Source organism: Notolepis coatsorum (genome assembly GCF_963971535.1).
Source record: "Notolepis coatsorum genome assembly, chromosome: 1".
NCBI classification, from domain to species: Eukaryota; Metazoa; Chordata; class Actinopteri; order Aulopiformes; family Paralepididae; genus Notolepis; species Notolepis coatsorum.
This window is the reverse complement of record NC_140165.1, coordinates 181,327,522-181,340,270: the sequence shown is the minus strand read 5'-3', so window position 1 is coordinate 181,340,270 and position 12,749 is coordinate 181,327,522. Positions and strand designations below refer to the sequence as shown.

Here is a 12,749-nt window from a genome sequence, read left to right as displayed (position 1 = left end):
ATTTCTCACGTTCTTATTTGGCTTAATGTCCATGTTTATGTGTTTCAGAATTTCACAAGACAAGCTCACGGCAACCATCAAATTCTACAAGGAGTATGGTGTGGCTCCCAGGATAAAGAGGGGTGGGGGTCGCTTGGCCAACAAGAAGGTGCTTCTATATGAAGACATCAGAAGGATCGTGAGATTCATCAGCAACTTTGCAGATGACTGTGCCATGTCACTCCCAGGACGCATTCCCGGCTTCAAGAGGGCAGACATCCGTGTGCTTCCAACAACGGAGACTAAGTCCTCTGTGTGGCGGAAGTACAAGGCGTCAATGCATGAAACGTTAGGTTATGACTATAACCAAGTTCTGTTAGTATAGCGACGCTCGGCATCGCTCTCTGCACTATCTCGCATATGTGCACGCGCACTGAATAAAGACCACAAATGTACCTTTAATCCCAATATTCGTCTGACCACACCCCTATCAGCTTACCCATATAAGCAGGGGTGGGGCCACCCACTCGCCTCCTTCCCAAGCTTTCGCCACAAGGCGAGGTCAAAGGCTGCGGCGGCGTCGGATGCCGAGTGTCGCTATACTAACAGAACTTGGTTATAGTCATAACCTAACGTTCTGTTTCGTATTCGCTCTCGCTCGGCATCGCTCTCTGCACAAGGGAGGCCGAGCGAGAGCCAACGGCCGACAAATACACCCCGCTGACAGCCCCCCACAACCATCAGAACAGGGAGGGCCGAGCCCCCCCGACCCACCCTAATGGAGGGCACCCCCCCTATTAGGGGCTTCACGGGAGGGCGACGGACCCGACCGTGCGAAGAGGCACTCAAGCAACTCAACGCACAGGGTGAGCAGACCGTGGCTTGACCGCACGACTACACACACGCACAACCCGCATGCCACCCGGGAACGAACGGAGGAACAACCTCGTTACTGCCCCCAGAATCACGGGGTCAAGGGCAAACCCAACCCCGTGGCAAGGCCGTAGCAGCGGAGCGCGAAGGAAGACCCAGACCCACCAAAAGGACTGGACTCCCTGGAATGGAGGCCCGGAGAAGTCCATGATGCCAGCATCAAGACCCCACCAGGTGGGCACGTAGTGCCCCGCCCCCCACATCGCCAGCGTATTCGGACAAAGGCCCCTCAGCCGAGCGGGCCCCGTCCCCCCAATAGTACACCGCCTGGCACACTGACCCTGCAACAGGCAGTCAGCATGGCCGTAAGCACACAAAAAAGGTTAACCAACGGAAGCAGGCAGCGCACCGGGGAAAAACCAGGCAACAGGCTATTAACCCTAGCCTGGAGACTGCAGACGAGACAGGCGCCAGAGGGGACAGCTGAACACAGCCGCCCCGGCGGAAGGAGCGTAAGCTGGCGGTGTTGCATGACCAAGCCTCCATTTAAAAACCCCCACCCAGAGGGGTCGAGGCAGAGAAGGCTGACACGATTGGCAGACGTCATGAACGTGCAGGGGCACCCTCAAACGGTGAACCCGGGAGTTGACACTGCTCCAACACACCAGGGAATCAACCACCTTGGTGTTACCCAATGCGGTGGTTGTTCCTATAACCCCTCAAGAAAAAACTCCAAAACACACCTGCGGGTATACACCGGCTATACCGCAGTACAAGTGTTTCAGTTTCCAAAAAAGGGTTAACCCAGGCCTACGGGTCGACGAAACATTACTTCGGACCGGGCCTGGCGGTACGGGAAGCACAGGGTCACCAGAGGAGGTCAAAAACCACCCCCACAGGCCCCTCTTCGCCATGCGTGAGAGAGGAGCGAAAAAGAATGGAGAACCAGCCCCTAAGCACACCGTACTTGGTATTCCCAGGCGGTCTCCCAACCAAGTACTAACCAGGACCAACCTGTGTAGCGGCTGAGATCCGACGAGATCGAGCGTGTACAGAATGGCATGGCCGTAAGCCATTACGACAGTGCTGAGTAAAAACGTACCCAACCAGGGTCTCCATAGTGCTTAACCCTGTGACACCCGGACCGACCTGGCATTTTTCCCCCTGAAAAAAGCCCAAGTCCCTCAGGGTACCAGAACAGCAGATCTGCATCCCCGGCGGACAACGGGTTCAACTGATCCGGACCAGCGTGACCAGAACCAGTCCCGTGCCCTAACCACGCCGACATGCCTACTCCAGGAGAAAGGGCAGATATGCGTGTCGATCTTAACATGAAAAGAAGGCGCCACCCAGACGTTCGGGCGAACCGCGCCTGGTGGCCCACCCCAAGGGCGTGAGACCCCTCTACATATGTTCAGATCCATTCCGTCATCATCCCCCAGACATGAACGAGAATCCGTCGAAAACCAACCCAGGTCGTGGGATTTGGTCGTCGGAAGAGGAAAAACCCCCATCTCAGTTGCTTTATAAAAACGCCGTTTTAACCACAAGCAACCAAGGCGTGCCAGTCAGTCGCCTGTTTACAGCGAGCTAGCCCTATACGTGCGTCGGGACACACCCCCATCAATGAACAGGCTATTTAGACCTGTCATTGAATCCCCAAGGCGCCCAGGGGAACGACAAGAGGGGTGTGACACTCCCTAACTCCAACACTTTTTGAATAGAAAAGAAGGAAGCATCAACAGTATGTATCCCAGTCTACACAGCCGGGGGTAAAAAAATTTCACATTTTTACATCCCACCACCCTCCCATAGGAAGGAGACGGGGATCCCCAGAGAGACTTCCCACGCAAGCTGTACAGATTGAAAAGAATATATTGCACCTTGAGCCATGTAAAAAATTGGTTTTAGGGCTCTCCGGGGAAGAGGCACTGAACCCATACACACTCAATAATCGAATTGAATCGAATACATATACAATAGAATAGGACACCTTCTAGAGGGTCCACTCACTTTGACAATCTGAGGAGGAAGGCTCTGTACTCTGATGGAGGCTCCCTCACATGGAAGAAGGAGTCCGAACTCACAGAAGGCCCGAATAGGCGCTTGGTGAGGAGGAGCCCTGACCACCCCCCTGAAACAGATCCATCACATGGACCTGAACAGCACACGGAAGTCCTACCAACAGAGACGCGCACAGTGACGTACTCTATGGCGGGGGAATTCCTGCGGTGCACACGCCCAATATACCAGGCCGTGGGACCAGGAAACTCCCTCCCCCCCCCCCCGTAACGTGCCGAACCGCCACGTGACGGGAACCTTGAAGGACAGGGGGTGTACCCCTGACCGACAGAAACAAGGAGGAGAGGAAAGGTTACCAGTTCACCCCTTTACGACCCCACACCCATGATACGATGTAATGACAAAAAGAGAATATGACACAGTCATAGTCAGCTCTATGAAGCGTTTGACAGCTCCACACAGCGCATGAGCTAACCTGCTATCTGATTTTTACTAAGGAAAAAACACAGAATAGAGAGGGCTCTAAGAGCCCCGGTCCAACATACACATGTGCTTCTGTGGCCAGTCCAACCCAGTTGTAGGTCACATGACACACACAACCCACCATCACCTACAAAAAATGGCAAAAACACTCTACAGAGGAACGCCGTTTTTCATAATGAGAGAATACATAATTCTCGATTAGTATCGGCCACAGGCCTTGCTAAGCACACACGACAGCGACCAAACAATCCTTTCTTTTAGGAAAATAAAGTTTCTCCAGCAGTTTTAGCACAACCTCAGCAATCAAGCTAAGGGTTACATCGCATCCCTACCACACAAAAGACACAATGTAGTGCAACATGTCTGATAGGAGGATGAAAAAGTCCCCAGGGAACCGGGGGGAAACACAATCCTCTTATTTTACCCTTAATACGGCCAGTTAAAACAGGAAAACCTGTTAATATGTGAACACCGTTCATTGTCATCACAGGCTGAGAAAAGAACATTCTTTTACTCACTTGTCACTAAGCATAGCTTCATAGGTTAGTTACCTTAGTTGTGAGTACACGGTACATATAAACACCATGATGTTTCTCACACAACAACCAGATCATTTTCACATCTGTAACAACAACCCGATTTGCACGGAGAAGCTAACTGCCAGTGACAAAAACAGTTCACACATAACTCGCGTCGTATCCTAAATGCATTGCAGCAACACACGTTTTGGGAAAACATCGTTATTCACAAAACATTTAGAAGAGTAAAACCAGAAGACGTGTTATAAGGTCTGGTCAAACCTTGTCCTACCCGGAACGTAGATCAGCGAAGCGCAGACTCAAGACCCCGTAGACAACACAGCCGATCCTGTGTTGCTCGAACTGGGCAGCGTCGTCGCTCCAACCAGTCGCTACAGTCCTCTTTGTTGACGCAATCCCCGTCCAGGCTCAGGGCAGGGTCGACAAACATCCCCTGTCAAGGATGACGTCGTAGTCAAGAGTGTAAAACATGTTATAATCAAAGCACGTTCAAAAGAGTAGCATTAAGCTAACGGCCGCTCCAACCGTTCGGGCGCTACTGCCCCTGCTCGCGAGACGCCGAGCTAACGGCGCACGCGACCAGAAGCGAGCTCGCGGCGGCGCGCGAGGAGCTAAAGCTACCCCGCGCCAGGCCTTGGCCTATAGCAGCAAGCTAACGTTACCTAGTGATAACGACATGCTAGCGCCGCAGCTAACAGCTGACTGGCTAACAGTAGGCCCAACCTAAGTAGGCCATGCAGCGATCCCAGCAGGCTAACGCAGCAGCTAACAGCTGACTGGCTAACCGTAAGCTAAGCAGCTATCACCTGAACATGTATACAATGACATAACACTCACCCAGACAGGCCGCCGTTCTGAACCTCTCCTCACTTTTTAAGAGAAAAGAGAAACAAGATGTCAACACTGCTTTACAACGGTGATTTTACCAACACCCGACGGAATCAGCACAATACCAAACTGGCCTGTGTAGCTGACTTGAACATGGATCTGCCGCTATCGCACATCCATGCACATATCTCCTCGTGAAGGAATACTCTCATTTGGATATGAAAGAAGGGGCTTAAACACGGGACAGAGAGATATCCACTCGTCCAGAACACACAGGGATCACCAGTGTTAATGGTCGCGGCCCACTAGTTAAAACTACAATGGTCTTCAGACCAAGGCCTTCTGTCGCCTAGGTGGCTGAACAAAGGACCCTAGCCTGGGGCCGGTTTCCATAAACATTGTCAAGTAGCCCCCATAGCACTAACAGACAAGTGAAGCCCGCCAGCAACAGTACTCACCCAACCTGAAACCCACCGCTTCTCACAACAGCGGCGCGTCCGACAGTTCAGCTGTGGCCTGACAGGTTTCACCCCAACAAACACAGCAAGGAACTGCAGTTGAGAAGCATGCAGCGGCGTGCTCCCAATACGAAAACCGGTGGAGGGTTTTTAGAATGATCATCATCTTCCAGACACTCCAGTACGAAGACAATATCGCCGTATTTTCTCGAAAATAGTGAGAGAGAAAATAAAGATATGATGTCAACGTATCCTTGTTTCCCAAAGCTGCTCCTAATCCTTTCTTCCATCATGGTGTCAAGTGTGGGGATCTACCGAGGCACTTCTTCCTTGTGGTGAAAGCGAGAAGGAGGCGAGTGGGTGGCCCCACCCCTGCTTATATGGGTAAGCTGATAGGGGTGTGGTCAGACGAATATTGGGATTAAAGGTACATTTGTGGTCTTTATTCAGTGCGCGTGCACATATGCGAGATAGTGCAGAGAGCGATGCCGAGCGAGAGCGAATACGAAACAGAACTGGTGTGTATGTCTTAATATTTTCTTTGTCTTAAGATACTTGTTATTATGACTGCAGACATACAAACAGGTGACACATTTTTTTTTTTATTATTAAAGGAAACACCAGAAATGTTACATTTAACACACACATAAATTATAAATACTCATCTATCAATATTTTATGAATGTATATTTTTTGTGTTGATAAAAATGATTCAAAATGAAAATAAATGCTTTCATTGCATTTGATTGATTAATTAGTGTTATTTGACAATAATAATGATTTTTTTTTAAATACTTTATTTCTCAGTTTACTAGACAAGAACAGAAAACAAAAAGGAGGAGACAGAACAAAAATAAACAGACAAAACTAAACAAAAAAAAAACGAAAAGGACTGCCAGACAGGAAAATAAAATAACAGTGTGACTTAACTCAAAGCATTAAAGTGTGTTGTATAGCCAGGTGTTACAAGGTGCAGGTCAAACATGATATACAGGGGTGAGTCTCTGCAGAGTGCAGTTATTTGTCCTTCAGATAGTCAATGAATGGGCTCCATATGTCCGAAAACCTGTTGTGCTCTTTGGATCTGTAATAGCGGATCCTCTCCATCTGTATGATTGTGATCATTTCATTGAGCCATTTCTGGAAACACGGGGGTGTAGGTGATTTCCAATCGGTTAGAATCATTTTTTTTGCAGCTACCATGCCGAGCATTAGTGTCTGTTGTTCCTCCCTCGTGTACCTTAAGGCAGTCTCTGAACACCCAAAGAGTGCCAACTCTGGATCAGGGGGAATGTCCTTTCCATAGACCCTGGAAAACCACTGGAATATTTCACCCCAGAATTTTTGTAAGTGAGGACAGAGCCAAAAGAGATGTGTTAAAGAGCCCTCTGCAACTTTACACCTGTCACATAATGGAGAAAGAGATGGATAAATTCTATGTAGTTTGGTCTTTGAATAGTGGAGTCTATGGATGACTTTAAATTGAATCAATTTGTACCTAGCATTGATCGAGCAAGTTTGGATTCTAGTCAAACCTTCATTCCATATGTTCTCAGACACCTCTAGATTCAACTCAGTGGACCAGGCATCTCTCAGATGGTCAGTGGACACAGAGGTGGAAAACAGGGACATAAAGCGAGATATCAGGTGTCTGGAGTCTGGAGGGAGCTTCAGGAGATCGTAGAATGGGCAATTCTCTGGCATGGTTTCAAAATGTGGAATTTTTTCTTTGACATAGTGTCTGATTTGAAGATATCGAAAAAAGTGGGAGTTAGGGATGTTAAATTTTGTTTTCAGTTGGTCGAATGATGCAAACTGTTTGTCTATGTACAAGTCTCCAAGGGTCGTGAGTCCCTTGTCCCTCCAGACAGCAAACGCCCCATCTGTCCGAGATGGCAAAAAGGAGTGGTTATGACATATAGGGGTATACATACAGACATTTGGTGGCTTGTGAACACCTCTTATCTGATTCAAAATCCTAAGTGAGTTCCTTAAGATAAAATTGTCACCAATTAGCTTTTGAGGGGATTCTGTTTTAGAAAAAAGTAAAGTACAGAGAGAGGAGCCTTTTACTGCTGTGGCTTCAATGTTTAGCCACAGGGGGGAGTTATTAGATGGTGTCTCACCCGAGAGTCCCCTCTGCCAATAGGTCAAAGCTCTAGCATTGGCTGCCCAATAATAATTCCTGAATACAGGGAGGCCTAGGCCTCCCTCCTGTGTTGGCTTCTGCAGATGCCCTTTTGATATGCGATGGGTTTTATATCCCCATACAAATGGGAAAATAATAGAGTCTAGTTTCTTAAAGAATGCTGCAGTGAGGAAGATTGGCAGATTTTGAAATAGATACAAGAATCTAGGAAGAGACACCATCTTGATTGCGTTAATACGCCCCACCATAGATAAGGGCAGGGTCCTCCACTTCTCTATGTTGAGTTTTAACTTTGTGAGCATGTCAGCATAGTTAAGTCTAAATAAGAGTTTGGGATTTCGAGATATTCGGAGTCCTAAATATGAAAAATGGTCATTTACTACTTTAAATGGTAGAGCCTTAAGAAAGTCTGAGTTCAGGCCGCCCGAGAGAGGCATGAACTCACTCTTACCCCAATTGATTGTGTAGCCAGAAAGCTTACCAAATGATTCAATGAAATCTAACAAGGGGGGAACAGAGGTTTCTGGGTCTGAAAGATATAACAATGTATCATCAGCGTAAAGGCTCACCCGGCTTTCCATGTCCCCTATCTTAATGCCTCTGATATTGGGGTGGCTCCTGATTCCTATCGCGAGGGGCTCCAGAGCAACGTCGAATAGTAAGGGAGAAAGCGGATCGCCCTGTCGGACCCCACGTTGCAAGTCAAAAGGTCCAGATTTATCATTATTAGTGAGGATGGAGGATGTCGGGCAGAGATATAGTATTTTGACCCATGCAATAAAAGAGTCTCCAAATCCAAATCTTTTAAGTGCCTCGAGCATGTAGGGCCACTCTATTTGATCAAACGCTTTGGCTGCATCTAAGGACAAAATGGCCGCTCTGGAGTTGTCCTCGTGGTTGGTATAAACATTGTTCAGGAGCCGACGCACATTACAAAATGAAAATCTGCCTGGGATAAACCCTGTTTGGTCAGGGTGTATAATTGATGGAATATGTCTCCCTAATCTATTGGCTAATACTTTTGTGATCGATTTTTGATCAAAATTAAGGAGGGCGATGGGCCGGTAGCTCCCAGGCTCTGTTTCCTCCTTGCCCTTCTTCAGTATGATACATATATTTGCTTCGTACAGAGAGTTCGGAAATCTGTTATTCTTAATGGAGTCATTGATCATTCTGAGTAGGATTGGGGCAAGTGTCTTGTGAAATGTCTTGTAAAATTCACAGCCAAATCCGTCTGGGCCTGCTGCCTTACCAGAGGGGAATGACTTAATTGCCTCAACTAGCTCACTCTCTGAAAAATCTGAATCGAGTTCTAACCTGGATGACTCATCCAGTTTTGGCAGGTTGAGAGAGTCAAAAAAAATTTAAAGTCTGCGTTAGTGGCCTGAGACTTTGTTTTGTATAATTCTGAATAAAATTCTTTAAAGCGGTTGTTTATTTCCTTAGGGTTAATTAACAAATCACCTGTTTTAGATAAAATTTTGTGGATTGCACGGCTCGCCTGTGCTCCTTTCAACTGTCTGGCCAACAGCCTCTCTGGTTTGTCGCTCAGTTCGAAATGTCTCTGTTTGAGCTTCAATAAGAGTTTACCGATGTTTCCACTAAGAATGCGGTTATATTCATACTTTAAATTCAAGATCTTATTATAGTCTTCTTGCAAAAGAGAGTTCCTGTAAGTCTGTTCAAGGGTCGGGAGTGTGTTTTCGATTTCCACCAGACGATGGCGCTGTTCCCTTTTTTTTGAACTTTCAAAGGAAATTATATGACCTCTCATTACTGCTTTAAGAGTCTCCCAGAGTATGGAGTCTGAGACCTCCCCTGTGTCATTGAACTCAAGGAACTCCTCCAAGTGAGCTGTCATACAGTTAATAAACTCTTGGTCTGTGAGCAGCCACGGGTTAAAGCGCCAACAGTAGCTTTGTTTGGGCAAAGCAAGCTTTATTTCTAGTGAAACTGGACTGTGATCCGATATTATTATATTATGATATTTGGTATTCACAATGTTAGTTATTAATTTTGCATCCACTAAAAAATAATCAATTCTCGTGTATGACTTATGGACATGCGAGAAAAACGAATAGTCTTTGTCCGTTGGGTGTTGTAGTCTCCAGATATCTACTATGTTTCTAGATTTAATTAAATTATTTAATGTTAGGACAGAAGCTATTGCTGTTGGGGTGCGGGAGGAGAGTCTATCCAAATATGGGTCAAGGTAGCAATTAAAGTCTCCACCCATTAATAAATTAGTGGTGCCTAGGTCTGGAATTAAATCAAATACTTTGCGAAAGAAATTTGGATCATCAGTGTTTGGGCCATATATGTTCAATAAAGTGATAGGGAACGAATGTATGTTTCCAGTAATCATAATATACCTGCCATTTGGATCTGTGACTATTGAGGAAAGCTGGAATGGGATATTCTTGCGAAAAAGAATAGCGACACCTCTAGCTTTGGATGTGAAAGGTGACTGGTAAACTTGAGATATCCAGTTAGCCCTCAGTCGCCTCTGTTCTGTAGCTTTTATGTGAGTTTCTTGTAGAAACATTATGTCAGCGTTAAGAGACTTTAAATGCGCAAACACTTTGCCCCGCTTTAGAGCTTGCCCAAGACCGCGTACATTCCACGAGACCAGCGTTATGTTATTCATATCTGTCTGATTTATACGAGTGGATCCTGACATGTAGGCTATACAATTGAAATAATGGGAACAGCCTGGAAAAGCACACTAGAATGAAAATTAAACAATGAGTCTGGCAGCTCTGGACAACATTCAACACAAATACCCCCCCCCCCCCCCCCCCCCCCCCCTCCCTCCCCCCGGAAGACGGTCGCGTGGGTAGAATACCATAGTATTCTTATTCCACATAGCCATCTCCCTACCTCCCATTTTCTGCCTATTGCAGAGTTGTGACATGTTAGCTGGTCAAACAGCTCCCTCTATTGGTCTCCCTGTGTTAGTAACTATCCAATGCATTATCAAAAAACTAAATTGGAAGGGAAACAGGGAGATCAATTATTTTTTCCTTTTCTTTCTTTCTTTAATTTATGGTAAATTATATTGGGTAAGGAGAGTAATGCTATGGTGATACTATCGTCCCCATCAGTCATGGTGACCACAGCACCATACACAGCAACACTACTGGTAATAAAGATAAAATAAAATAAAGATACCAGCAGTAATAATTCACCCAGCACAGTTACCACTATATCTGTCGCTAATAACATAGATTGTAATAATAATAGCAAAACAAATATATGAATAATATAAACCATATATAGACCAAGTTATATTGGGTAAGGAGAGTAATGCCATGGGTGATATTAACGTCCCCATCAATCATGATGACAACAGCACCATCCACAGCAGCACTAATGGTTAGAAAGAAAAGTTATCATATTTTTTTTTTAAACCCATGAACAGTGCCAAACAGAAGAGGGTTTCATATTACTCCAAGTCCATGTGGCCACGTTAGACTGAAATGTTCACAATAATAATGATTAATGGCTCATTATAAATTAGGCCCTTGATTTGCTTAAGTGGACTACTGCTACTACGAACCTGTCTTATTTTATCACTGTGTGTTCACTGTTCAGGTTATCGTGCTGCTGGCAACAGCACTTTCCGGAAGATGTGGTGCCAACTTCTGCCATACATTGTAATTGGCAAACCAATGACGGACCTCTGCTGGCAGTGTCAAAAACATAACGTGGCCATATATCGGAGCTCCAACCTGCCCGAATGTGTGAAGTCTGCCAAACTTCAGAAGCAGGAGGAACACCTACGCCTGGTGGGAAAGGAGCGGGACATCTTACGGGGGATGACCGACAGATGCAAGGTGGTGGTAGAGGATCTCTCTGCTAAGCTTGGCCCTAACCCACCATGCAGTAGAGATGTAACTGTACATTACAGTTTTGACTTTGCACAGCAGGTTAGTTTAATTACTGTAATTGAATTATCACCCATTTGTAATTTACAATATTCTTTCATTCAGCTGATACATTTCTTCATTTAATGTTGCAGGTCCACTACCCCAGTGACCCTCTTCAGCCTGGCCCAGTATATTTTCTTGTGCCAAGAAAGTGTGGAGTATTTGGTGTTTGTTGCGAGGGAGTACCCCAGCAGGTAAACTACCTGATCGACGAGGCCCACTGCAGCAGCAAAGGGTCTAATGCAGTGATCAGCTACCTCCACCATTTTTTTGCACACTATGGCCATGGGGAGAGGCATCTGCAGCTGCACTGCGACAATTGTTCCGGGCAGAACAAGAACAGATACCTGCTCTGGTACTGTGCTTGGCGCTGCATGGTGGGCCTGCATGACACCATCTCACTGAACTTCCTCTTGGTGGGTCACACCAAGTTTGCCCCTGACTGGTGCTTTGGGCTTTTCAAGCAGAAGTTCCGCCACACACCTGTCTCCTGCCTTGAAGACATCTGCTGGGCAGTGAGACAAAGCACAGTCAGCGGTGTGAACATCCCGCAGCTGGTTGGGTTGGAGTCTGGGGAGGGTTTGGTGCCATCGTATGACTGGCAAACCTTCCTATCCCCCAGTTACCGCCCACTACCCGGAATCAAGCGGTTTCACCACCTCCGCTTCACATACCAAAAGCCTGGGGTCGTCCTGGCCAAGGAGTTCCAACACTCACCAGAGCAAGAGTTTGAGCTACTGCGCCCTGATGCAATGGTGAGGCAGGAAGATCCATGTCAGCAGGAGAGGCCAGGACTGGATGCCAAAAGGCAATGGTACCTCTTCGACAAGATAAGAGACTATTGCACTGAGGAGACCAAGGACCAGGGTACGATCCAAGAGGGGAGCCCGGGGAGCTATAGCTCCCCTAGATCAGACATCAGCTCCCCTGGGGGTCTCTAAAGCTCCCCTGGGAGCTGTATCATCATCGTGTATAATAATAAACGTATGCTATTTTGGATGTATGATTAATGATTTGCGTGTAGTGGCTACTTACTGGGACACAATTCACGGCATTCTAGCCTTTTGTGGTGTTTACTACATCTCCCATGACCCTTAGCGGGGGATGACGTAGTTAAAGAGAGACAGTGAAAGTTGAATGGGTGTTGTTTGTGCGACAGTAGAGTGCGTAATAAACTAGCGTTTTTGCATCGGAACACGACTCCGTCTACGCTATCATTACTGCATTCCTACATTTGTGACCCTTGGACGTATTTCGGAGATTATATCGAACATGTCAACTGAACAACAGAACGCAGATCGCAGAACTTTGAACGCAGTTTCACTCAAGCTGCGCAGAGTGCCAACGCTTGGTTCGCGCAAGCCGAAGCCCTATTCGATCTCAGGAATATTACCGCGGATGCCACCAAGTACTACTATTTGCTCCACCTGCCGGCCAAATCCTCCCCCCTGACCGACCTTTCCATCACAGTCGAGAATGCAGCTGTGAC

General features: G+C 46.8%; 1 protein-coding gene across 1 annotated transcript in view; it reads right to left on the bottom strand.

Annotated features, from left to right (window-relative positions):
• The window catches only part of rilp (Rab interacting lysosomal protein), a 144,973-nt gene that overhangs the window by 124,010 nt on the left and 8,214 nt on the right, over positions 1-12,749 (bottom strand). The gene's annotated exons all lie outside the window — the stretch shown is intronic.